This window comes from Monomorium pharaonis, chromosome 7 (genome assembly GCF_013373865.1).
Source record: "Monomorium pharaonis isolate MP-MQ-018 chromosome 7, ASM1337386v2, whole genome shotgun sequence".
NCBI classification, from domain to species: Eukaryota; Metazoa; Arthropoda; class Insecta; order Hymenoptera; family Formicidae; genus Monomorium; species Monomorium pharaonis.
Genome location: NC_050473.1, coordinates 21,965,654 through 21,991,461, shown reverse-complemented (window position 1 = coordinate 21,991,461; position 25,808 = coordinate 21,965,654). Strand labels below are relative to the sequence as shown.

The window sequence follows — 25,808 nt, the reverse complement described above, 5'->3', positions numbered from 1 at the left end:
TCTTATGTTCTACAACATATCCAAAGCTCATTAAAATCGGTGAGGGACAGTTCTGTCCGTTCCCTTGTTAGTTATTCACCTTTCGGGTTTGCTAACAAAATTGTAAAGGAAGAACAAATATATATATATATATCTTTTAATATCAACTCTCGGCGTTATCTTTTGGAAACCTGATCCCGAGGAGTCATCGGCAGCGGTCCCGCACTGTATTCCGAGACAAGGGATACAACACTATCCGTCCCTGACGCGATTATTCCTGAGCATCCGCTAACAGCAATATAGAAATAATCATACTACGTCTACGAAATGTCAATATCAGGCTGCAGCCTCAAAGCCAAAGTGGTGTGAACTAGAATAATGAAGAAAGTTTATACGTATAAGACAAATAATTAAAAAGAGTGTTCCAATTAATACATGTAGGCCATGGAATCTTGTGACAATAAAGAATGTAGATCCGTAGATTGAATCGGCGATAGTAAATGGAGATTCGTTATATTCAATTAGTTGGAGAAGGGAGAAATATAGGCCCAGGATGATAGTTAAAAGAAGTCTTTTTTTTCTTTCTTTAAGATTTTTATTAAGTATAGAGTGGTGGGATCAGGTTACTGTTAGACCTGAGGAGATTAAAATAATTGTATTTATAAGAGGTGTTGTGAGTGCGCGACACTCACACCAACTACTTGCAATAACGATAAGGGTGTCGAGTGACACCTCGCGCGACGACACCGTCCGGCTTTGCTACCGGGCATCGCACCGGCCTTCACACCGGACATCGCACCGGGCAACATATCCGGTTACTCATTTTGCCACCCGAAATCTCCTGATTTCCGGTGGAATGCGCTAAGCTAGTGCACGGGCCAAAAGCCCGTGACCGTGAGTGACATCCCTTGGTAACAAGCCGAAAGGCTGAGTATATAAAGACCGCGGAAAGAGAACAAGTGGGCTCATTATTAATAATAATAGCGACGGGTCTATGTCGCTCGTCGAATCTACAAACTGTACTTAGATATACATCTTTCGGGTTCGCTAAAGAAATTGTAGAAGAAGAACAAATATATATCTCTTGTTATCAACTCTCGGCGTTATCTTTTGGAAACCTGATCCCGAGGAGTCATCGGCAGCGATCCCGCACTGTATCCCGAGACGAGGGATACAACAGGGGGATGTCAAAAGGATTAAAGGATTTAATGCTGATAGGAGATCAATATTGACCAATTTCTATATTAGGGGCTAGTGATGAATGAAAGTAGGCTCAGAAGAAGGAAAAAAATAATACTTCAGAAATAATAAAGAGGATTATGCCTAGGCGTATGCCATTAAAAACATATTTTGTGTGTCATCCTTGGAAGGTTGACTCACGGATTACATCTCGTCATCATTGAAATATGCATAAAAGTGTACATGGAATAGAGATAAGTAAGAAGTAGTTGAATTTGTGAAATCATATAATTATACTAATTAAGTTATTTATTAGACTAAATGAGATAATAATAGGTCAAGGCCTGGGAGTTACTAGATGAAAGGGGTGATTTTGATTATTCATAATTAATTAAATTTCTCTTCTATATAAAGTTGATAGAATTGCGAAGACATATGCTTGAATAAATGATACAAAGATTTCTAATATAAATAGAAGAACTTGAGATATAAGTATTAAATTAAATATAATAATATTGGTAATAATTTCTCCAGAGGATCCTAATAGAGATAGGAGGAGATGTCCAGCAATTATGTTGGCAGTTAATCGAATAGAAAGAGTAATTGGTCAGATAAGGAGACTGATAGATTCAATAATAACTGTGAATGGTATTAGGATAAATGGAGTTTCTATGGGAATAAGATGAGTTAGTAAATCATTAATATAGTTAAAGATTCTGTAAATTATTATTCCTGGTCAAAATGTTAGAGAAAATGAGAGGCAGAAATTTATGTCTTGAGGCAGTAAAAATATAAGGAAAGAGTCCTAGAAAGTTATTCAAGAAAATTAGTAAAAGTAAAGAGATAAATAGGATAATGTTAGAAAATGAGTACCTAATTAAAATTTTAAGTTCATTAAATGTGTAAAGTTAATAATATTTATTCAAAGAATAGTTAAACGCGATGGGATTAATCAAAATTGGAATGGTATAATATAAAATATAAGAATTATTCTCAGTCAGTTTAGTGAGAGGAGGGTTGAGGTTGAGAGATCAAAAATAGAGAAGATATTTATAAGCATTTATTATCAAATTTATTGTCAATTGGGGAGTGCAATTTTGGAATATTTGGAATATGAGGAAGTTAGATTAGGAATATAAAAATAATAGATGAATGAGATTGTTGAAAATATAATAATAATTAATGAAATTATTATTATTAGTCATAAGAGGGGTATTATTTGAGGTATAAAAGATATATAATAGTATTATTTTAAATTGACATTTTAATGTTATAATTAAATTAACTCATTCTTTAAATAATTAAAAATAGGTGCAATTCTATTATAAATTGATTTAAAAAATCAATGCTTGCATTTCAGCCATTTAATAGAGAAGGGGGCTTAGTTATTATTTAGAAGATAGATTAATCAGTTTTTGAAGTTAGTAAAATTGGTAGTTTCTATGACAATAGGTATGAATTTATGATTTGTTCCGCAAATTTCTGAACATTGGCCAAAGAAAATTCCGGGACGATTTAATAAGAAGATTTATTTGATTAAGTCGTCCTGAGATAGAATCTATTTTGACTCCAAGGGATGGGATTGTTCATGCATGAATTACATCTAATGAGGTAGTTAGAATACGGATAAGGAGATTAGTAGGGAGGACGCATCGATTGTCTACATCTAATAGGCGAAATTCATTATTTATTAATTGATTATTGGGGACTATAAAAAAATCAAATTCAATTTTTATGAAATCTGAATATTTATATCTTCAATATCATTGGTGTCCAATGGATTTTAGGAAAAGTTTATTATTATAGATTTCATCTGTGAGGTAAAGAATTTTAATAGATGGAATTGCAATAAAAATTAGAATAAATATTGGTATGATAGTTCAGATTAGTTCAATTAAATGTCCATGAAGAAGATATCGGTTAGTTAATTTATTGTAGGTTATTGTAATTATAATTGATAAAATAAGTATAGTAATAAAAATTAAAATAATTATTGTAAAATCATGAAAAAAAATTATTATATCGAAGATAGGTGAATTAGAGTTTTGTAGGGAAATTATTCAAGTATTAATATTTAATAAAAGATAAAAAGGTCTTTTTTCAAGGAGTTTTAAGTCCTTTGCACTAATCTGCCATATTAAAATTAAAATTTATTAAATTGCAGGAATTTCATTAAAGCTATGATTAAGGGAAGGGTAGGAATGATATCATTTCTAGAGAAGGTCTTATGAAGAATATATTAATAATTTTTCGTTTGGATGCAAGGGCCTCTCAAATAATAAATATAAGAATTCTTAAGCTAATAATAGATATTAGAGATCCTATAGAAGAAATAATATTTCATGAGAGGCAGGTATCAGGATAGTCTGAGTAACGTCGTGATATACCTCTTAGTCCTAAAAAATGTTGGGGAAAAAAGGTTAAGTTAACTCTAATAAACATAGATAGAAATTGAATATTTAGATAAAAATTATTTAATGAATAATCTGAGATAAGAGGGAATCAGTGAATGAATCTGGCAATAATGGCAAATACTGCTCTTATTGAGAGTACGTAGTGAAAGTAGGCTACAACATAATAAGTGTCATGTAAAATAATATCAATAGATGAATTAGAGAATATAATTCCTGTTAATCCCCCTATAGTAAATAAAAAAATAAATCCTATTGATCATCATAGGGTTGGATTATAGTTAATTTTTATTCCATGGAGGGGGTAGAAATTCATCTGAAAATTTCAATACCTGTGGGAATAGCAATGATTGTAGTGGCAGAGGTGAAATAAGCTCGAGTATCAACGTCAAGTCCAATAGTGAATATGTGATGTGCTCAGACAATAAATCCTAGAAATCCAATTGCGATTATGGCATAAATTATTCCTAAAGATCCAAAAGTTTCTTTTTTTCCTCTTTCATTTATAATGATATGGGAGATTAGCCCAAATCCGGGGAGAATAAGAATGTAGACTTCTGGGGGTCTATTACAGTTCTTAGGTGAGATCACTCACTGTGAAAATGTGAAAAGTGAGCTACAGTGATTGGTGTATATCGTTAGTTCTAAAAGTATACACCAATCAGTGGAGACAGTGCTGGAAATATGAAAAGTGAATGAACTCACCTAAGAACCGTAATAGACCCCCTGGGTGTGTAAAGAATCAAAATAGATGTTGATAAAGAATAGGATCACCACCTCCTCTAGGGTCAAAGAAGGTAGTATTTAAATTTCGATCTGTTAAGAATATAGTAATAGCTCCAGCTAATACAGGTAGGGATAAGAGTAATAAAATGGCGGTAATTAGAGTAGATCATACTAATAAGGGAATTTCGTCTATAGTTAAATTTTTATGGTGTATATTGATAATAGTTGAGATAAAATTAATTGCACCTAAAATTGAGGATATTCCTGCAATATGGAGGGAGAAAATAGAAAGATAAACAGAGGCTCCTCTATGAAAAATATTAGATGATAGGGATGGATAAATTGTTCAGCCTGTTCCTACCCCTGAGTTAATAAAACTTCTAAGAAGTAATAGGGTGAGAGAGGGGGGGAGAAGCCAGAATCTTATGTTATTTATACGTGGGTAAGCTATATCTGGGGATCCGAGTATAAGAGGTACTAAGAAATTTCCAAAACCCCCAATTATAAATGGTATGACTATAAAGAAAATTATAATAAAGGCATGTCTAGTAACTATTGAGTTAAAATTTGGTCATTATTGATAATAGATCCGCATGATCCTAATTCTAGGCGAATAATTATTCTTATTGATGATCCGATTATTCCTGATCAGATAGCTAGAATGAAGTATAAAATTCCAATATCTTTGTGATTTGTTGAGTAAAGTCATTTATTCATAGATATAAGAGTAAAAAATGTTATATCTGATTAAAGTAGTAAATTGTAAATTTATTTAAGAAATGAAATTTTCTAACATTAATTTTAAGAATTATAAAATTATAGATTTATAATATACTATAGTTTAAGAGAAAATATTAAATTGCAAGTTTAATGATAGAATAGGATTTTTAGTATATAGTTATAGGGATAAATAGAGAGGGGTTATTTTAATTTAGTATATGAGGATTATATTATTGGAGTTAAGATTTATAAAAATATTTACTTATTTATTAAACTTTGAAGGCTTAGAGTTTGATATAACTTAAAATCTTAGATTATAAATAAAGTAAGGGAGAGGAGGGAGTTTATATATAAAAGTGAGTAAGTTTGAAGATGGGGAGAGGGATTATTATAATTGAGGATTTTGGATTTAAATTTGAATAGAAATCTTGTATAAATTAATATATTTGTATAGATAACTAATATAAGTAATGATCTTAGTATTAATATGATAAATATGATAAAATAATTAGAGTAAAAAATAAAAGTAAATATTGAGTATCATTTTATGTAACAAAAATGAGAAAGGAGATATTCCTGCGAGATTGAAGATAAAGATTAGACTTAGTATATTAAGTCTAGTTTTTATATTATTAAATGAATAATTAGTAAATAGTTTAAAATAGATTATAATAATGAAGATCTTTATTATAGTTAAGGAATAGAATAGGAAGTATTTTAGTCAAATAATATTTTTTAGAGAGATTAGGATAATTATTCATCCAGATTGATTAATAGATGAGTAGGATAAGATTATTTTAATATTATGTAAATTGAGAATTATAAAGGGGAGGGATAGTTGCTCTTAAGATTGTAATAAAATAAATAAGTAGGGTATTGATATATATTAGAGATATTATGTAGAAGGGTGTAATTTTTATGATAGTTAGAAGAATAAAAAGAGAATATCAGGTTATGTATTTAAATATAATAGGTAGTCATAAATGGAATGGTGGGATACTTAGTTTTATTAGTAGGGCTATTATTAAAAAAAGAGAAGAAATTATTAAGAATTATAAGATTATTTAGAATTATAGTATAAATGATAAAGAAGGAGGGGATAATTTGAATTAAAAAATAAAAAAAGATTATTTTTTTATTTTTTATTGAGTTACTTAAAATATAAATAAATAAAAAATTTATGATTTCTATAAAAAATCAAATAATTATAAGATCATTAAAAAATAAAGATATGAATGTAATCATTAATAAATTTGTTATAATAAAAAATTTAAAGAATAAAAAAATAATAATAAATAAAAATTAGTATTAATTTAAAATATTAATATTTATTATAATTTTTATTATATTTTAATGTAAGAAGCATAAGAATTTTTGAAGTTTTTAGAAATAGCTTAATTCTATTAAATATAGAGAGTTAATTATTAATTATGGGTGTGTATATAGAGAAGGGGGGAGGGCAATAATGAAAATATATTTTTTGTAATATACATGATTTATTCTATCAAAATAATTCTTTTTCAGGCCTATCATTTGGTTTAGAAAATTAAAGATAAATAAGATTAAATGGTCTATATTTAGGGTATGAGCCTAATAGCTTATGTTAGCTTACTTTTTTTTATTTTATGTATTTAAAAAAATTAGTTTTTAAATATTATATATTTGTATATGATAAAGGAAAAATTAAAGGGGGGTTTTGATTAATAGATTAGTTAAATTTTAGTTTAATAAAAATAATTCATTTACATTGAGGAGATTTTAAAGGAAATTAAAAAATTTTATAAGATTTAGATATGAATTTAAAAAAATAGTTAACATTGACAAAAAAAAATATTAAAAAATGGTAAAAATTTATAAAATTAATTGAAAATTCATTAAAAAAATAAATCAATATAAAAATAGAAAACCTTAATTAAAGTAAAAAATAAAGTTTATTAATAATAATTTAATTAAATTTTTTATTTTTTTTTAACTATTTTTATTAAAAAATTGATTATATATACATGGGACTTTATTTAAATTAGATTTTTTTTTTATAATTTTAAAATAAAATTAATATATGGTGCTTATTAATTATTAGTATTTTTATTTATGAATAAAATGGACTTCCGGTTGGATAGCGAGAGAGCGTGGGTGGAGAAAGAGTGTAGTGTTATAAAAGGTGGGAAAAGAAGAAAAAGAAGGCCGAGAACAGGAATAAGAAATACCAAAAAGGAAGGAGGGAAGGAAGAGGAAGGCTTGAGATTAAAGGAAAGGAAAGGAAGAAGAAGAGACAGAAGTAATTAGAAAGTAAAACAGACAGTGCGGTGAGGTTAGGGAGGAAAGCAACGCGGGAATAGAAAGCAAGGAGTTAGGGAAATAATAAGACAGCGACAAGACAGTTGGCAGCAATGGCAGAAAGACCGGCAGGAAGCAAGAACAAACCGAAAGGGGAAGAAAAAGCACTAGACAAATACGTGATAGGGGGCGAGGACACGCTAGGGAAAGGACTAATAAAAATCTGTTCGGAGATAGAAGCATTGAGAAGAGAGATGAGAGAAGAAATGGAAAGGTTAAAAGAACAGATGGCAGAAGAGAGAATAGCGAGAAAAGAGGAAAGAAGAGAAAAGGAAGAATGGTTAGAAGAAAAAAGAAGATTAGTGGAGAGAATCAAAACGTTAGAATGGATTAACGAAAAGAAGGAAAGAGAAGAAAGAAAAAACAGGATTGTGATAAAAGGTACACAATGGAGAAAAGAGGGATTAGAACAGGAGGTGACAAAATTTATCGAAGACAAAATGAAAATAAAGGTGGAAATCAGGAAAGCGAGCAGTATAATGACAAGAGGTAACAAGGAGATGGTAGTGGCGGAGGTTGACAGCTGGGAACAGAAGAGGAATATTATGAGCAGGAAAAAGGACTTAGAAAGAGGCGTAATAATAGATGATGACCTAACGAAGAAGGAAAGAGAAATACAACAGCAACTGAGAGAGATTGCGAAAAAAGAAAAGGAGAAAGGAGTAAAAAACGTAAGGATAGGGTACAAGAAAATTAAAGTGGAAGAGAAATGGTTCAGATGGAATGAAAAAGAAGGAAAACTGGAGGAGGAGAAAAGAAGAGGATGAGGACACGGGAACCACGGAGAGAGAGGGGAGAAGGAGGCAGGGCTAAAGATTAACTTTTGGAACATAGCAGGCATAACAAATAAATGCGAAGAAACATGGGAATACCTCGAGGGATTCGACATAATCGGACTAACAGAGACGTGGATGGAAGAAGAAGCATGGAGAAGAATCAAAAGCAAACTTCCAAACAAATTTGAGTGATCCTATATAGCGGCGACAAGGGAGAATAAAAAGGAAGAGCAAAAGGAGGATTATAATGGCAGTAAACAAGGAAATAGATAATGCATCAACAAGGAAGATAAACAAGGGAGCGATGGAAATGAATTTGGAATATAATAAAAAGAAATGGAGAATACTTACAATATACAGTCAGAATATTAAAGAAATGTTGGAGAACATAAAAGAGGAAGTGGAGGAGAAGGAGGAAGAATATTTGATAATGGGAGGCGACTTTAATGCAAGAACAGGAAATAAAGGAGGACCAATAGAGGTAAAAAACGAGAAAGACGAAGAAAGCAGAAAATCGAAAGATAAAATAATAAATAAAGAAGGAGAAATAATGATAAGAGAAATTAACAAGAGAGGATGGACGATACTAAACGGCAGTATGGGGAAGGAAGGAAACTGGACATTCATAGGAGAATCAGGAGCATCGGTCATAGATTATATAGTAACAAATGATAAAGCATTAGAAGAAGTAGTAAAAATGGAAGAAGGAAACAGAACAGAATCGGATCACGTACCGCTGGAAGTGGAAATAGAAAGAGGGAAGACAGAGAAAGAAAAAGGAAAAAAAGAAGAGCGACGCAATAACAAAAGAGAAATGCATATGGACAACGGAAGCAGTGGAATATTATCACAGCAAATGTGAAGGTTGGACGTGCTTGGAGGAAGGGAAAGAAGAGATCTGGAAGGAGCTACAAGACAAGGTAAAGAACTCGGTTATGAAAGAGAAGAAGAAGATAATTCCGTGGAAGATGGGAAAAAGAGGTTGGCATAGCAAGGAATGGAAAGTGAAAAAAAGAGAGCTAAGAAGGGATATGAGAAGAATGAAAAAAGAAAAAATCAGTAGAGAAGAGTATATTAGAAAGAAGAAAGAGTACAAAGTATGGTGCGAAGAAGAAAGGGAGAAGCACGAAAGGGAAAAAGAAGAAAGGATAAAATTGATAGGATCGGAGGAAGAGGTGTGGAAATATATCAACAAATTTAGAAAAAGAAGAGAAAGAATAGACGAAAATATTGAATTGAAGGAATGGAAGAAACATTTCATAGAATTATTAGGAGGTACGGAGAAGAGGATAATTTGGGAAGAAGAAAAGGAAAAGAGAGAAGAGAGAAAAGAAGAAAAAGAAGAAAAGGAAATGGCAAACAGAGAGGAAATAACAAAAGAAGAATTAGTGAAACAACTAAGAGAGTTAAAAAAAGGAAAAGCACCAGGAGAAAACGAAATAGAGAACGAAGCATGGAGGCTGATGCCGGAGGAAAAAGGAGAGGTGCTTTGGAAATTAATAAATAGAATATGGAAAAAAGGAGGAATCCCGAATGACTCGAACAGGGGGCTAATAAGCCCAATATATAAAAAAGGCGACAAAACCGAAGTTAAGAATTACAGAGGGGTAACATTAATGGACACAGCGTATAAGATATATGCAAACATACTAAATGAAAGATTACAAAGAGAGATGGATGGAAAACTAGAAGAAACCCAATTTGGATTCAGGAAAGGAAGAGGAACAACAGACGCAATATACGTTCTAAATTACTTAGTAAATAAAGAACTAGAGAAGAAAGGGGGAAAAGTATTCGCCTTCTTCGCGGACCTCAAGGCGGCGTTCGATAGGGTGGAGAGAGGAAGACTAAATGAGATGTTGAAGAAGATGGAGATAAATGATAATCTAAGGAAGAGGATAATGGAAACATACAAAGAGACGAGGAATGTGATAAAAATAGGAGACAGGAAAACGGAAGAGTTTTGGACCAGGAACGGTGTAAGGCAAGGATGTCCCATGAGTCCAACATTATTTAACATCTATATTACGGACCTGGAAACAGAGATGAGAAAAGAACAAACTGGAGGGATAGTAATAGGAAGAGAAAAAATTTGGTCCATATCGTATGCAGACGACATAGTGTTGCTAGCAAAAAATGAGCAAGAACTAAAAGGAATGATGAAGAGATTCAAAAAGTATATAGAAGTGTAACCGTGAATTTTCTATCGTAATGTGCTACGGATAGCCGCGGTTAATTCAGGGTTCGGGCGGCGGGCTGGTTGAATGAATGATAGAGGCAAGCGGTGTAAGTTTAGACAATTAATATTTATTCTACTAAATCCTGGCTAATATATACAAAGTCCCTACTCTAGTACTTACAACTAATGTCTCGCTATGCGAGTCGCGGGTGATCGGTTATGGCGACGTGTGTCGCGGGGCGCATGTGCGCGTCGAGTATTCGGTGCCGGATTGGCTGCGGCGGGCGTACGGCCCGTGTGTCGGTCGGTGCGTCGATCGGCGTTAGCGGCCGGTCTTACGGATTACAGTACTCGTGGCGGTGTAATCGCGGCGGTGTAATGCGTGGCGGCGTTCGTGTCGGTCGCGGTGGTAGCCGGATTGGCTGCGGCGTTACGGTCGCGGCTGCGCGGTACGGTGCGGCGTTCGCATTTGCCGAGTCGGTCGGTGCGGCGTCACGATTGGCCGCGGCGGTGCGCGACTGCGCGGTACGGTGCGGAGCTCGGCTCGACAGCCACGGTGATCAGCTGTTCGACGATCAGCTGTTATTATCGTCGAGGATCATCCCGCGTGGATGATCCTCCGCGTCGGCGGTTTCCCCTCAGTACGGGGTCCCCGTGTGCGGTCGGGATCGGTAGCTCACTACGCGTACCGGGATCCGGGTGACGAGCGGGGCGGTGTTCTGCCACTCACTACGTGGCGCGAGGAAGCGCTCAGTACGCGCTAGTGCGGGAAGCCGGGTTTTAGGTTAAGTTCGGCACTCAGTGCGTGCTCTGGGTGCTCAGCTCAATTCGCTGAGTGGATCGGTCGGCTCAATACGCTAGACCGGGGAGATCTGCTTTCTTATCACCAGCGGAGGGCTTTTATAGCCCCCGTTTGGTGACAAGAGGAGCGGAGGTGTGCGGGGAGAACGAGATAAGCGGAGGGGACTACACGAGGTAGGAGGGTAACGGCCTCGTATCCGTATGCCTTAACGTGGCGGAGGAACGGCTCGTTACAGAAGGAAAAGGTATACTTCTCAGCCCAGAAAAGTCGAAGGTATTAGTATTTGAGAAGGGAAGAGGAAGCGTGAAGAAGAGGGAATGGAAATGGGGAGAGGAAAGAGTAGAGGAGGTAAAAGAAATAAAGTATCTAGGATACATCATGCAGAAGAACGGCGGAGCGGAAAAACATATTTTGGAAAGAATGAGAAGAGCGACGATTGCAATGAAACAGACATGGAGCATTGGAGAGAGACTGTTCAAAGAGAATTATGAAAGAAGAATGAAAATGTTTAAGGCGCTGGTAGGGAGTGTAGCTTTATACGGAACGGAAATTTGAGGCTGGGGAAACGAAGAAAGAATAGATAGAATAAAGAGAAAGTATACTAACAAGGGAACCTCGCGAACTCGAAAATTCTGATTTTAATAAAACTTGGCATAAATGTAGAGGGGGTAAATACATGAATTTAGAAATTTATCGTAGCTGCCCATAAACGGTTTAAAGGGGTGAAACCACCCTTCAAAGATTGAAACATTTTTCGTTTTCTTGATATATCTCGTAAACTAAACAAAATATTAAAAAATGTTTTATACAAAAGTTTTACAATAAAAGTACTTCTATCTAACTACAGTAATTAAATTTAAAAAAAAATTTTTTTAAACAATTTTTTCAATTAAAAAAAAATTTTTTTAAACAATTTTTTTAATTTTTGAAAAAAAATTTTTTTTAATTTTATTAATGTAGTTAGATAAAGATATTGTTACCATAAAACTTTTGTATAAAACATTTTTTGATATCTCCAATACTTTTCGAGATATATCGGAAAAAGCAAAAATCTGCTCTACACTATGCACTGAAAAAAGCATGAGAGAATGCGATAGCACCGCGACGGAGAGCGTTAAAAAATATTTTAAAGAAATTTTTTATTAAGGTTTATTTATGATATTGAATATAATATAAGATACTAAAAATATAATAAAATAAAGTAATATAAAATGATAATATTTTGTATAATATAATAATATGTAATAATATATAATATAATAATGTCGCACGTGAATGCATGCTGATGTGAGTGAGAGAGAAAGAGTAAATAATATTAATATAATATAGTAATATAATAATATAATATAATATAAAATATTTATATCCAGACTTCTTGGTCCGGATCCATTAGCGGTGACATGCCAAAGAGTCGACGCAGATCGACGACATCTGCCAATCCAAATCGGCTATATGATTTGTCAATTAAGGCATTATTTCGCTCTCTGTCGATCTTGCAAAAGTATTGCGTTCAAAATCTTTTCTTATATTGATAAATCCATGTATGTGGATGTTATAGAGATATATCCATGTCTAGATACAAAATTAACATATTTTAGTGTGGCATTATACATTGAACAACAATATACTTTGAATCAGGGTAATGAAAATGCAAATTAAAAAATAATGCATTACTTATTAATTTTTTAATATTTTTTTATTATATTTTTAGTATCTTATATTATATTCAATATCATAAATAAACCTTAATAAAAAATTTCTTTAAAATATTTTTTAACGCTCTCCGTCGCGGTGCTATCGCATTCTCTCATGCTTTTTTCAGTGCATAGTGTAGAGCAGATTTTTGCTTTTTCCGATATATCTCGAAAAGTATTGGAGATATCAAAAAATGTTTTATACAAAAGTTGTATGGTAACAATATCTCTATCTAACTACATTAATAAAATTAAAAAAAAATTTTTTTTTTCAAAAATTAAAAAATAGTTAAAAAAAATTTTTTTTTAAATTTAATTACTGTAGTTAGATAGAAGTACTTTTATTGTAAAACTTTTGTATAAAACATTTTTTAATATTTTGTTTAGTTTACGAGATATATCGAGAAGACGAAAAATGTCTCAATCTTTGAAGAGTGGTTTCACCCCTTTAAACCGTTTATGGGCAGCTACGATAAATTTCTAAATTCATGTATTTACCCCCTCTACATTTATGCCAAGTTTCATTAAAATCAGAATTTTCGAGTTCGCGAGGTTCCCTTGTAAGTGGATATTGGGCCTGGATAGAAGAACACTGAATTATATTTTGATAGAAGAGACGAACATGGAGGAACTAAGCAAAGAAGCACTAAGAAGGGCCATGAAATACGAAGAGAAAACAAGAAGATCGGAGAAAAAGATAGTCTTGGAATGCATAAAAGAAATAGATAAGAAAGAATCAAGACAGATGAAGAATAAGTGGAAGGAGAAAAGAAGGAAAGCACTGGAGAAGGCAGAGGCAAACAGAGAGGAGATAAGGAGGATGAGAGAAGAAGAAGAAGAGGTGGAGAAGATAGTAAGAGAGATGCTGGAAAGAATAAAGAGAAAAGAAGAAGACGAAAGGAGAAAGAAGATCGAAGAATCCAAATACAACAGCAAGTATAAAGATTTAATGACAGAAGAAATGCCAAGATACCTACAAGGGAGGAAGAAAAAAAAGGAGAGAATAACAATTGCAAGGTACAGATGTGGGAATGAATGGAGAGGAGGACAACACTGGAGAGAAGAAGAGGAGAAAATGTGTAGGGTCTGCGGAGAGAAAGAGGAGAGTATGGTACACGTATTAAAAGAATGCGAGGCAACAAAAGATGAAATGACTCCGGAAGAAATATTTAATGAAGATGGAAGAGGATGGGAGGTATTAAAAAGAATATATAAAATTAGAGAAGAAAAGGAAAAAGACGCAAAAGAAAAGAGGAATAGACCTGTTTAAAATAGCTTTACAATTTGATTCTATCTGATTTGATATGATTTAATTTGATTTAATCTGATTTAAGTTGAGTTAATTTGATTTAATTTAGGTTGATTTAATTTGAGTAAGTCCTAGGTGTTAAGTTGCAAGTTCTAAGTTCCAAGTATTTTAAGTTTTTCAAGTTGTATTCTTTGTTAACTTGTTAAGCAATTGTTAACTAATTGTAATTGTAATTATGAATATATAAGCCTGTTGATCAAAGAGAGGTGAAGGAAAGGTAATAGAGGCCAAAGAGCTAAGTTAATACAAAACCCTTATATCTATATCTGATATCTTTATCTATGCTTATTATGTTTATGTTTATGTTTATTATGTTTATTTATCTATCTTTATACCTAGGTATCTTTATGTATGTATAAATGTAACTTTAAGTTTGTGTATCACATATTTTATATCTTATATCGGTTATACCTTTATATCTTTACCGGTATATACATTATCTGATACCGCAGTGATGTACTTAACCATAAGTGTCGGAATATATGTAAATAATTGAACATGTATACTGGAAGTCATCCAAAGCCGAAAGGCATGGATTAAATAAAATAAATAATAAAAATAATAATAAATATTTATGAATAAAATGATTTATTTAATAAATTAATTTTAATCATTAAAAAATTTTATTTCGGTAAATTTTAGTTTTTATTTACCCATTAAAAAATTTAGGTTATTTATAAGCATTTTATTATTAATAAAATATTTTAATATAATAATAGTTATTATTAATAATAATTATATAATAATGATTATGTAATAAAATAATTATAATTGTATAATTGTATAATTAATATATATAAATATTAAATATATAAAAATTTAATTAATATTTTAAAATTTATTATTTTTATTTAATATAAATAATGATTTCATTTAATAATAATTTATTCAAATAATAAATATTATATAAAAATTTAATATTTAAAATGATTAAAAATTTATGAAAAGAAATAATAGAAATAAATAAATAATAATAATAAATTTAGTGCCAGCAATTGCGGTTAGACTAAAATTATAAGTAAATTATATTTAATTAATAATAATATATAGAAGAATTTTAAATTAAAAATATAATATTGATTTTATATGGTGAAATATTAAAGTTTATATTATATTTTTATTATTTGATTAGCTTATTTATTAAATAAATTATATAAAAAATTAGGATTAGATACCCCATTATTTTAATTAAGATAGATTAATTAGAGATTATGTATTTATATATTTAAATTTAAATAATTTGGCGGTATTTTTAATAGTTAGAGGAACTTGTTAGATAATTTGATAATCCACGATAGGAAGAACCTAAATTATTTTTATGTATTGTTGTTTAAATTATTTTAGTAGAATGAATATTAAAATATTATATATAATAATTCAAATCAAAATATAGAATATTTAGGGTTATGAATGAGTTACATTTTTTTTAAATGATAAGTATAATTTTAATAAATTATATAAAATAGGATTTAATAGTAATTTTTTTTAATATAAAGAATTGAAATTAATTAATAAATATGTATAAATTGCCCGTCATTTTCATGAAGTTGGATAAGTGAAAAAAGTCGTAACAAAGTAAGTGTACATGAATATGTACTTAGATTAGTAAGAAAATTTTTATTATAAGTTTTATAGATTTATTATAGAGAAGGGGGGAGAAAATTTTAAAAATAATTTTTATAGGGAAGATTTGTAAAAGATTTATGAGTAATTAAAATTATAGGAAAAATAATTAGTTGAATTAATATAAATATTAAATAATTAATTTTATTATAGTGTAGTAGTAATGTAAATGATTATTTGAAAATTTAAAAAAGAAAATTTATATTATTGTACCTTTTGTATCAGGGGTTATTAAAATAATAATTTTATATTAGAGTTTTCTCGAAGTCTAAAGAGCTAATAAAAATTATGATAGTTAATGTGAAAATATTATTATGAATATTTTATTAGAGAATATATTTTAGTCAATTTGGTGGATATCTAGGTTTTTTTAATTTTAATTTAATTTATTCTTAGATTTAAAAATATGTAATTAATTTTAATATAATTATTTTTAATTTGAGGTAAAAAATTATGGGATAAGCTATAATTTTTATTAAAAGTAAGAAATTGATGTTTTATTTAATAATATTGTTAAAAATTTAATTTTATAGGAAAAATTTAATTTATAAATTAAAGATTAAGGTAATTTTAATAATAGTTAGGTTAATTATTTAAAAAAATATTTATTTAAACGATAATTAAATAAAGTAAAAATGATAATATTAGTAAAAGAAGATATTTATAGAAATTTTTATTAAATAAAATAAATTAGATTAAGGAATTAGGCAAATTTTAGATTCACCTGTTTAATAAAAACATGGTTTTTTGATTATAATATAAGATCGGTCCTGCTCAATGAAGTTTTTTAAATAGCTGCAGTATCTATGACTGTGCAAAGGTAGCATAATCATTTGTTTTTTAATTGAGAACTGGGATGAAGGGATTAATGAAATCTATGCTTTCTAAATTTAAATATTTAAAATTTATTATTAAATTAAAATGCTTAAATAAGATTAAGGGACGAGAAGACCCTATAGAATTTTATATTAATTATTGATTTAGAGGTTAATTTAAATATATTAATATTAATATTTAATTGGGAGAATTGTTAAATTTTATTAACTTAAAATATTTATAAAAATATAGATTAATAAATTCAAGAGTGATTATTAAATTAAAAAGAAATTAATTACCTTAGGGATAACAGCGTAATATTTTTTGGAGAGTTCATATTGATAAAAATGATTGCGACCTCGATGTTGAATTAAGATAAAAATCAAATGGAGGTATTTAATATTTAAGTCTGTTCGACTTTTAAAATCTTACATGATTTGAGTTTAAATTGGCGTGAGCCAGATTGGATTCTATCTTTAATAAAGTTATAGATATTTGTACGAAAAAACTTTATTTATAGATTAAAATCTTTAAATAAAATAAATAGATAATAAAATATTACTTTGGCAGATTAGTGCATTAAATTTAGGATTTAAAATTAAATATACTATAAATATATAAGTAATAATTATAAATTATATATATTATTTTTTATTAAATTTTATTAGGTTATTTATAATTTTGGTAGTTGTTTTGATTGGAGTTGCTTTTTTAACTTTATTAGATTGCGTAGGGGGCCTAATAAGGTTGGAGTGGGGGGGATTTTACAACCTTTTAGGGATGCAATTAAATTATTTACTAAAGAATTTTTTTTTATTTTGAAATCAAATAATTATTTGTATTATATTTGTCCTGTTTTATTATTTATATTTATATTATGTAATTCATTAGTGAGTGGATTTATTACTAATATTTATTTTATAAATTATTCTTTATTCATTGTAATTATTATTTTAACTATAAGTAGTTATATATTTTTATTAATAGGGTGATCTTCAAATTCTTTATATTCTTTAATTGGAACTATGCGAGTAATTTCTCAGGTTTTATCTTATGAAGTTAGTTTTATTTTAATTATTTTAATTTTAATAATTTTAAGAGAAAGGTATTCTTTTATTGATTTTGTTAAATGACAGAATCTCATATAGCCAGTCCATTAAAAGTAGATTATACCAAGTGTCTGATATCAATTATTGTCAGTATAAAGACTATAAATTTTACACAAAAGTTTGTATGAATATCAAAAAATTGTCACCAAAATAGCATTAAAAATATGATAAAAAAAGTTTAGTACAGCTAATCATATTACGTTAAACTTTGTCATATCTTCTATGGCATTTTGCCGACAATTTACTGACAACAGACTTTGTAGAATTTGTAATCTTTTGGGTGACAATAATTCGTAGCAAACTGATGATAGTAATCGAGCAAAATCTAATTTCTGGTTAATTTTTACTATAAATCTGCCATCAGATTTAGCTCGCATAGTTACAGAAGTCACCCCGTTGAAAAGATGCGATGGAAATCCAGATGGTTATCCACATGTGAATTCCTATTTGATTTTAGATGGGTTTGTATGGATTCCATATAGATAAGCATATGGAATCCGTACAAAACCATCCGTACAAAATCCATGGAAATTCACATACACGTGGATAACCATCTGGATTTCCATCTCATCTTTTCAACGGGGCATTATTATCTTATGTTTCCTGAAATTAATATAAATAAAAGAAATCTTATTCTTACCTGTTGACGCTCTTTCTTCATCTTCTCCGCTTACTATTATTTCGTAGGATATATTAGTTTCTGCATCGATCAGGGTTAGTTTTCTATCCGCCGCCATCGTCACCATATTTGTACTGTAATTACTGCAGCTATTCAGCCGCAGCAGCCACAGTAGGGCTGTGTTTCAAAATTGCTGTCAGTACTAAAAATCTATAGTTTCCGTTACGTACACTATAGATTTTCAGTACTGAGAGCAATTTTGAAACACAGCCTAGGAAGTGACGACAAAATCTATGATATCGATGTTCTTTTGCAGTGCTGTCGCAGTACGCTGTAATGAATTTTGGAACGGCTTTCGTAGTGTTGCCAGTACTGACAGTGAATAACGGAACGCACCCTTTGTAATTTCCTGAGCTTCTTTCCCTATATTACTTTTGTCAACTTTATATATCATGTGAAACTCGCCGCGAACTCGTCTGCTAATGTCAAAGCATATATTCGCCTACGAACGCGCACTTCTCATCGGATCTACGAGACTTTTCTTCTTATAAGAAATTATTAACCATACGATTTACAGATATCCCACACAGCACACTTTATCCTGAGGATATCCCAAATTATCCCAGGCAGACGAAGGCGATCCCACGGATATCTCAATGGGTAGCTCCCAAGATATCCTACAAAAATATCTTAAAATATCGTAAAATATCTTAAGATATCATATGATGTCCCATTAATATATTTCGATATCCCACAAAAATATCTTAAAATATTATAAGATATTGTAAGATATTTTATAATATCTATTACATCCAAATAATATCCCATCATATCTTTTATCTCTACAATTAATAAAGCGTAAATCCTCTTATAAAATAGCCATGTAACCCTAAAGTTGCCTGCTAATCGCGATTGCATTGTTGCCTCTTTATTCCGATCGCGATTGGCTGTCTCGCGCTTGACTCGCTTCGTTCGTGTGTGAAGTTTGACAGTTTATAGTTGACAGTTTTTGACAGTTTGATTTGAGAGACGGAAAGACACAAAAAGAAGCAAGAAAAATACCGGGAAAAAATTACTTAGACTGGAAGATTACAAAATAGCAGAGAGTATTTGTTTTGAATTGCAGATACGTTTAACTGATGCTTAACAAAGTAAGTTGAAATTTAATACAATATATTATGACATATTTAATTTAATATAATAATATTATGATATAACCATTTTTGTATCACCATCGCTGTTAGAAGGGTAAGGAAGAGACGTTGGACGCCACGACAGAAACACGTATTTATCAAGTAATTCTTAATTATCTTAATTATTTTTTTTGCCAATACATTAAATATAATTATAATTTTTTTATTTGTATTGATTAAAAAATTGATATATTGTTATGTAAATGTATGTATATTAATTAAGTTCTTATTATAATAAGTTTAAATATATAGTTGACAATTACAGGCATTACTGCTAAAAATATTGTATGGCGAATTAAATAACCTCGCAGTTGAGAATATAAAATTAAGAAAAAAAAATTGTGTGGTACGAAAAAAAGAGAGAAAGAGAGAAAGAAACGGGAAACAAGATAAGGATCAGGATTAAAATAAGATAAGAAAAAAAAGGTATAAATATTATGTTATTGATATTGATAAGTATACAAGAATATAATTAATGCTACTCGAACATGTTAAGTTTTTGTTTCAATATTTATAATTGGTAAACATTTTCATTTCTTAAATAATTTTCGAATAAATTTTTATTCTTTGGAGGATTTTTCGAAGTTTTTTAAATATATTTGATTAATTTTATTGATCTTGTACTGATTTTTGAATGTGTATGTACTTGACGTTTCTTTTTTACTTTTATAAGGTAAAAATATATTTTGGTTATATTTTGGTAGAATTTATCTTCTTTTTGTAAAAATCAAGTGATAGTTTGTTCCTTACATAATTTTATTTAAATTGATTTATTTATTATACATTATTCATTTTTTAATTATAAACATATGTAGATGTACGTAACATTATTAATATTTATATTGAATATACATGACTATACGGCAATCATATTTGTTAATGCACATATGTATAAATTTTAATAACAATATTAGTAAAACACAATATAAACACAACAAATAACATTAATATAATTAAAATTATATATGTATATGCATATATACAGGGTGACAGCTAACCGGCAGCCAATCTGTAATAGATAGATATATGTATATATATATATAGATATACTAATAGATAGATGTATACAAATATACTAATAGATATATTAATATACAAATAAACGTAAATATATATATATATATATTTATGTTTATTTCTATATTAGTATATCTATACATCTATCTATTAGTATATCTATATATATCTATCTATTACAGATTGGCTGCCAGTTAGCTGTCACCCTGTATATATGTATATACATATATAATTTTATTTATATTAATGTTATTTGTTGTGTTTATATTGTGTTTTTACTAATATTGTTATTAGAATTTATACATATGTGCATTAACAAATATGATTGCCGTATACATGTATATTCAATATAAATATTAATAATGTTATGTACATCTACATATGTTTATAATTAAAAAATGAATAATGTATAATAAATAAATCAATTTAAATAAAATTATGTAAGAAACACTATCACTTGATTTTTACAAAAAGAAGATAAATTCTATCAAAACCTTATAAAAGTAAAAAAAAAACGTTAAGTACATATACATTCACAAATCAGTCGAAAGATCAATAAAATCAATCAAATATATTTAAATACGTCATATATAATTATATCTAAATGATTTTTTCATAAGATAATATTAATGTGAGTTTTTAATTGCAATCAATCCAATTAAATCGGTACATTCAATTTTGAGATATCAAGATTTCTTTCTCGTAAAAGTTCAATAACATTATTTTCTTCAGATCAGATTCATATGTAATATACACACATGTAAATCCAGTTTGCCATTCAAGAGGCTTTACAATGTGCCTACATACAATTTTATTTTACTAAAACAAAATTATTATGTATAATGTAAATAATGAATTTACGAGAAAGAAATCTTGATATCTCAAAATTGAGTGTACCGATTTAATTGGATTGGTTGCAATTGAAAACTCACATTAATATTATTTCAGGAAAACATAATTTAGATATAATTATATATGACGTTATATATAATTATATGTAATTATATATGATTTATATATACCAGCATATATAATTATATATAAATTATTTATGGGCACTATATATAATTTATATATATTTTTATATATGGACTCCATTGTTCTTGCCGGCTTATATCTGAAGAAATGCAAATGCTTTATATGATTATATATAATAATATCAGGTCATATCTGATTGTATCTATTGAAGTTGAGTAATCATATATAGATATATATATAATCCTATAAAGTCATATATAGTTTCATATATGAAAGAATAAGAACAACTGAGTCTATATATGAATCTTTCCGAGAAAAAATAATTATATATAATTATATCTAAATTATTTTTTCATGAGATAATATTAATGTGAGTTTTCAATTGCAACCAATCCAAATAAATTGGTACACTCAATTTTGAGATATCAAGATTTCTTTCTCGTAAAAGTTCAATAACATTATTTTCTTCAGATCTTCAAATGACATTATATACAATCATATAAAAAAATGGCATTATACAATCACATACGATTGTATGTAACCATATATAAACATATATAACCACATACCCATATATAATTATATACAACCACATATAATTATATATAATCATATATGATTATATATAATTAACATTATATACAATCAGATTGTATGTAACCATATACAGATATATAAATATTTATATATAAATAACCATATATAGATATTTCTAATGAGTAAATCATAAAAATAGTCTCAGTCCTCTTCCACATCAGATAGGAACAAGAAGCTAATTTTTGCTTGCCTTAACCACGCTACGAGTGACCGCGCTCTAACTAGCGGGCAAGTCTGCATATCTAATTGTATATGGCGCCATATATAATGCTATATATAATTATATATAGGATGCTCACATAGCATTATATCTGGCGTCAGATACAATTATATAAAATTAGATATGGTGCTATATCTGATTATATATAGACCCAGATTAGCCACATTAATATATATGGCTATATATGACTATATAGTTGTATATAATGCTATATATAATTATATATAAAATGCACTACTAACACAGCATTATATATGGCGCCACATACAATTATATACAATTAGATATGGTATTCAGTTAAGCGTACCTGCAATTAAAAATATACATTTTACATAACAATATATTAATTTTTTAATCAATACAAATAAAAAGAAGAATTATAATTATATTTAATGTATTGGCAAAAAAGATAATTAAGATAATTAAGAATTACTTGATAAATGTGTGTTACTGTCGTGGGGTTCAACGTCTCTTCTCTATCCTTCTAACAGCGATGGAGTAACAATATAGTACTGGCACCCGTAATAGTTCTAGAGTTCCTGATAAATTTCAGCAATAGTTCTGTACATTAAATATATTTAAACAGTTTTTCAATTTGGCTGTTGGCATTGCACTACAAGAGTAAGGTACCACTTTTTGGCGAGTTTCAACCAACTTTATGGCATTTTCTAACAGTTCTGCAATAATGTCAAAGCTTTTGTAGATTTCGTCGACAGTTCCGGTCTTTAAGCATTTTTAAGCAATTATTTTATTAGACGGCTGGCACCGCACTACAAGAGTAAACTACCATTTTATAGCGAGTTTCAGACAAGTACATATTTTAATAGTTCTGCAATAGTGACAAAGTTTTTTGTAGGTTTTGTCGACAGTTCCGGTCTTTAAGCATTTTTAAAGAATTTTTTTATTAGACGGCTGGCACCGCACTACAAGAGTAAACTACAATTTTATAGCGAGTTCCAGACAAGTACATAGCATTTTTCAATAGTTCTGCAATAGTTTCAAAGCTTTTTGCAGGTTTCGTCGACAGTTCCGGTTTTTGAGCATTTTTAAGAATTTTTTTATTAGACGGCTGGCACCGCACTACAAGAGTAAACTACAATTTTATAGCGAGTTCCAGACAAGTACACACCATTTTTCAATAGTTCTGCAATAGTTCCAAAGCTTTTTGCAGGTTTCGTCGACAGTTCCTGTCTTCAAGTATTAAAAAAAAATTTTTTTATTAGACGGCTGGCACCGCACTACAAGAGTAAACTACAATTTTATAGCGAGTTTCAGACAAATACATAGCATATTTTAATAGTTCTGCAATAGTTCCAAAGCTTTTTGCAGGTTTCGTCGACAGTTCCGGTCTTTAAGCATTTTTAAAGAATTTTTTTATTAGACCGCTGGCACCGCACTACAAGAGTAAACTACACTTTTATAGCGAGTTTCAAACAAGTACATAGCATTTCTCAATAGTTCTGCAATAGTTCCAAAGCTTTTTGCAGGTTTCGTCGACAGTTCTGGTCTTTAAGTATTTTTAAACAATTTTTTAGTAGACCGCTGGCACCGCACTACAAGAGTAAACTACCATTTTATAGCGAGTTCCAGACAAGTACATAGCATATTTTAATAGTTCTGCAATAGTTTCAAAGCTTTTTGCAGGTTTCGTCGACAGTTCCGGTTTTTGAGCATTTTTAAGAATTTTTTTATTAGACGGCTGGCACCGCACTACAAGAGTAAACTACAATTTTATAGCGAGTTCCAGACAAGTACACACCATTTTTCAATAGTTCTGCAATAGTTCCAAAGCTTTTTGCAGGTTTCGTCGACAGTTCCTGTCTTCAAGTATTAAAAAAAAATTTTTTTATTAGACGGCTGGCACCGCACTACAAAAGTAAACTACAATTTTATAGCGAGTTTCAGACAAATACATAGCATTTTTTAATAGTTCTGCAATAGTTCCAAAGCTTTTTGCAGGTTTCGTCGACAGTTCCGGTCTTTGAGCATTTTTAAGAATTTTTTTATTAGACGGCTGGCACTGCACTACAAAAATAAACTACAATTTTATAGGGAGTTCCAGACAAGTACATAGCATATTTTAATAGTTCTGCAATAGTTCCAAAGCTTTTTGCAGGTTTCGTCGACAGTTCCGGTCTTTAAGCATTTTTAAAGAATTTTTTTATTAGACCGCTGGCACCGCACTACAAGAGTAAACTACACTTTTATAGCGAGTTTCAGACGAGTACATAGCATTTCTCAATAGTTCTGCAATAGTTCCAAAGCTTTTTGCAGGTTTCGTCGACAGTTCTGGTCTTTAAGTATTTTTAAACAATTTTTTAGTAGACCGCTGGCACCGCACTACAAGAGTAAACTACCATTTTATAGCGAGTTCCAGACAAGTACATAGCATATTTTAATAGTTCTGCAATAGTTTCAAAGCTTTTTGCAGGTTTCGTCGACAGTTCCGGTTTTTGAGCATTTTTAAGAATTTTTTTATTAGACGGCTGGCACCGCACTACAAGAGTAAACTACAATTTTATAGCGAGTTCCAGACAAGTACACACCATTTTTCAATAGTTCTGCAATAGTTCCAAAGCTTTTTGCAGGTTTCGTCGACAGTTCCTGTCTTCAAGTATTAAAAAAAAATTTTTTTATTAGACGGCTGGCACCGCACTACAAAAGTAAACTACAATTTTATAGCGAGTTTCAGACAAATACATAGCATTTTTTAATAGTTCTGCAATAGTTCCAAAGCTTTTTGCAGGTTTCGTCGACAGTTCCGGTCTTTGAGCATTTTTAAGAATTTTTTTATTAGACGGCTGGCACTGCACTACAAAAATAAACTACAATTTTATAGCGAGTTCCAGACAAGTACATAGCATATTTTAATAGTTCTGCAATAGTTCCAAAGCTTTTTGCAGGTTTCGTCGACAGTTCCGGTCTTTAAGCATTTTTAAAGAATTTTTTTATTAGACCGCTGGCACCGCACTACAAGAGTAAACTACACTTTTATAGCGAGTTTCAGACGAGTACATAGCATTTCTCAATAGTTCTGCAATAGTTCCAAAGCTTTTTGCAGGTTTCGTCGACAGTTCCGGTCTTTAAGTATTTTTAAACAATTTTTTAGTAGACCGCTGGCACCGCACTACAAGAGTAAACTACCATTTTATAGCGAGTTCCAGACAAGTACATAGCATATTTTAATAGTTCTGCAATAGTTCCAAAGCTTTTTGCAGGTTTCGTCGACAGTTCCGGTTTTTAGCATTTTTAGGCGATTTGTTTATTAGACGATTGGCACCGCACTACAGGAGTAAACTACCATTTTATAGCGAGTTCCAGACAAGTACATAGCATATTTTAATAGTTCTGCAATAGTGACAAAGTTCTTTGTAGGTTTCGTCGACAGTTCCGATCTTTAAGCATTTTTTAAGAATTTTTTTATTAGACGGCTGGCACCGCACTACAAGAGTATACTACAATTTTATAGCGAGTTCCAGACAACCACACAGCATTCTCCAATATATTTCTGCAATAGTTTCAAA

General features: G+C 30.0%; 1 pseudogene; it reads right to left on the bottom strand.

Annotated features, from left to right (window-relative positions):
- Window positions 1-551: 551 nt before the first annotated feature.
- LOC118646674 lies at window positions 552-3,600 on the bottom strand (annotated as a pseudogene).
- Window positions 3,601-25,808: the final 22,208 nt, after the last annotated feature.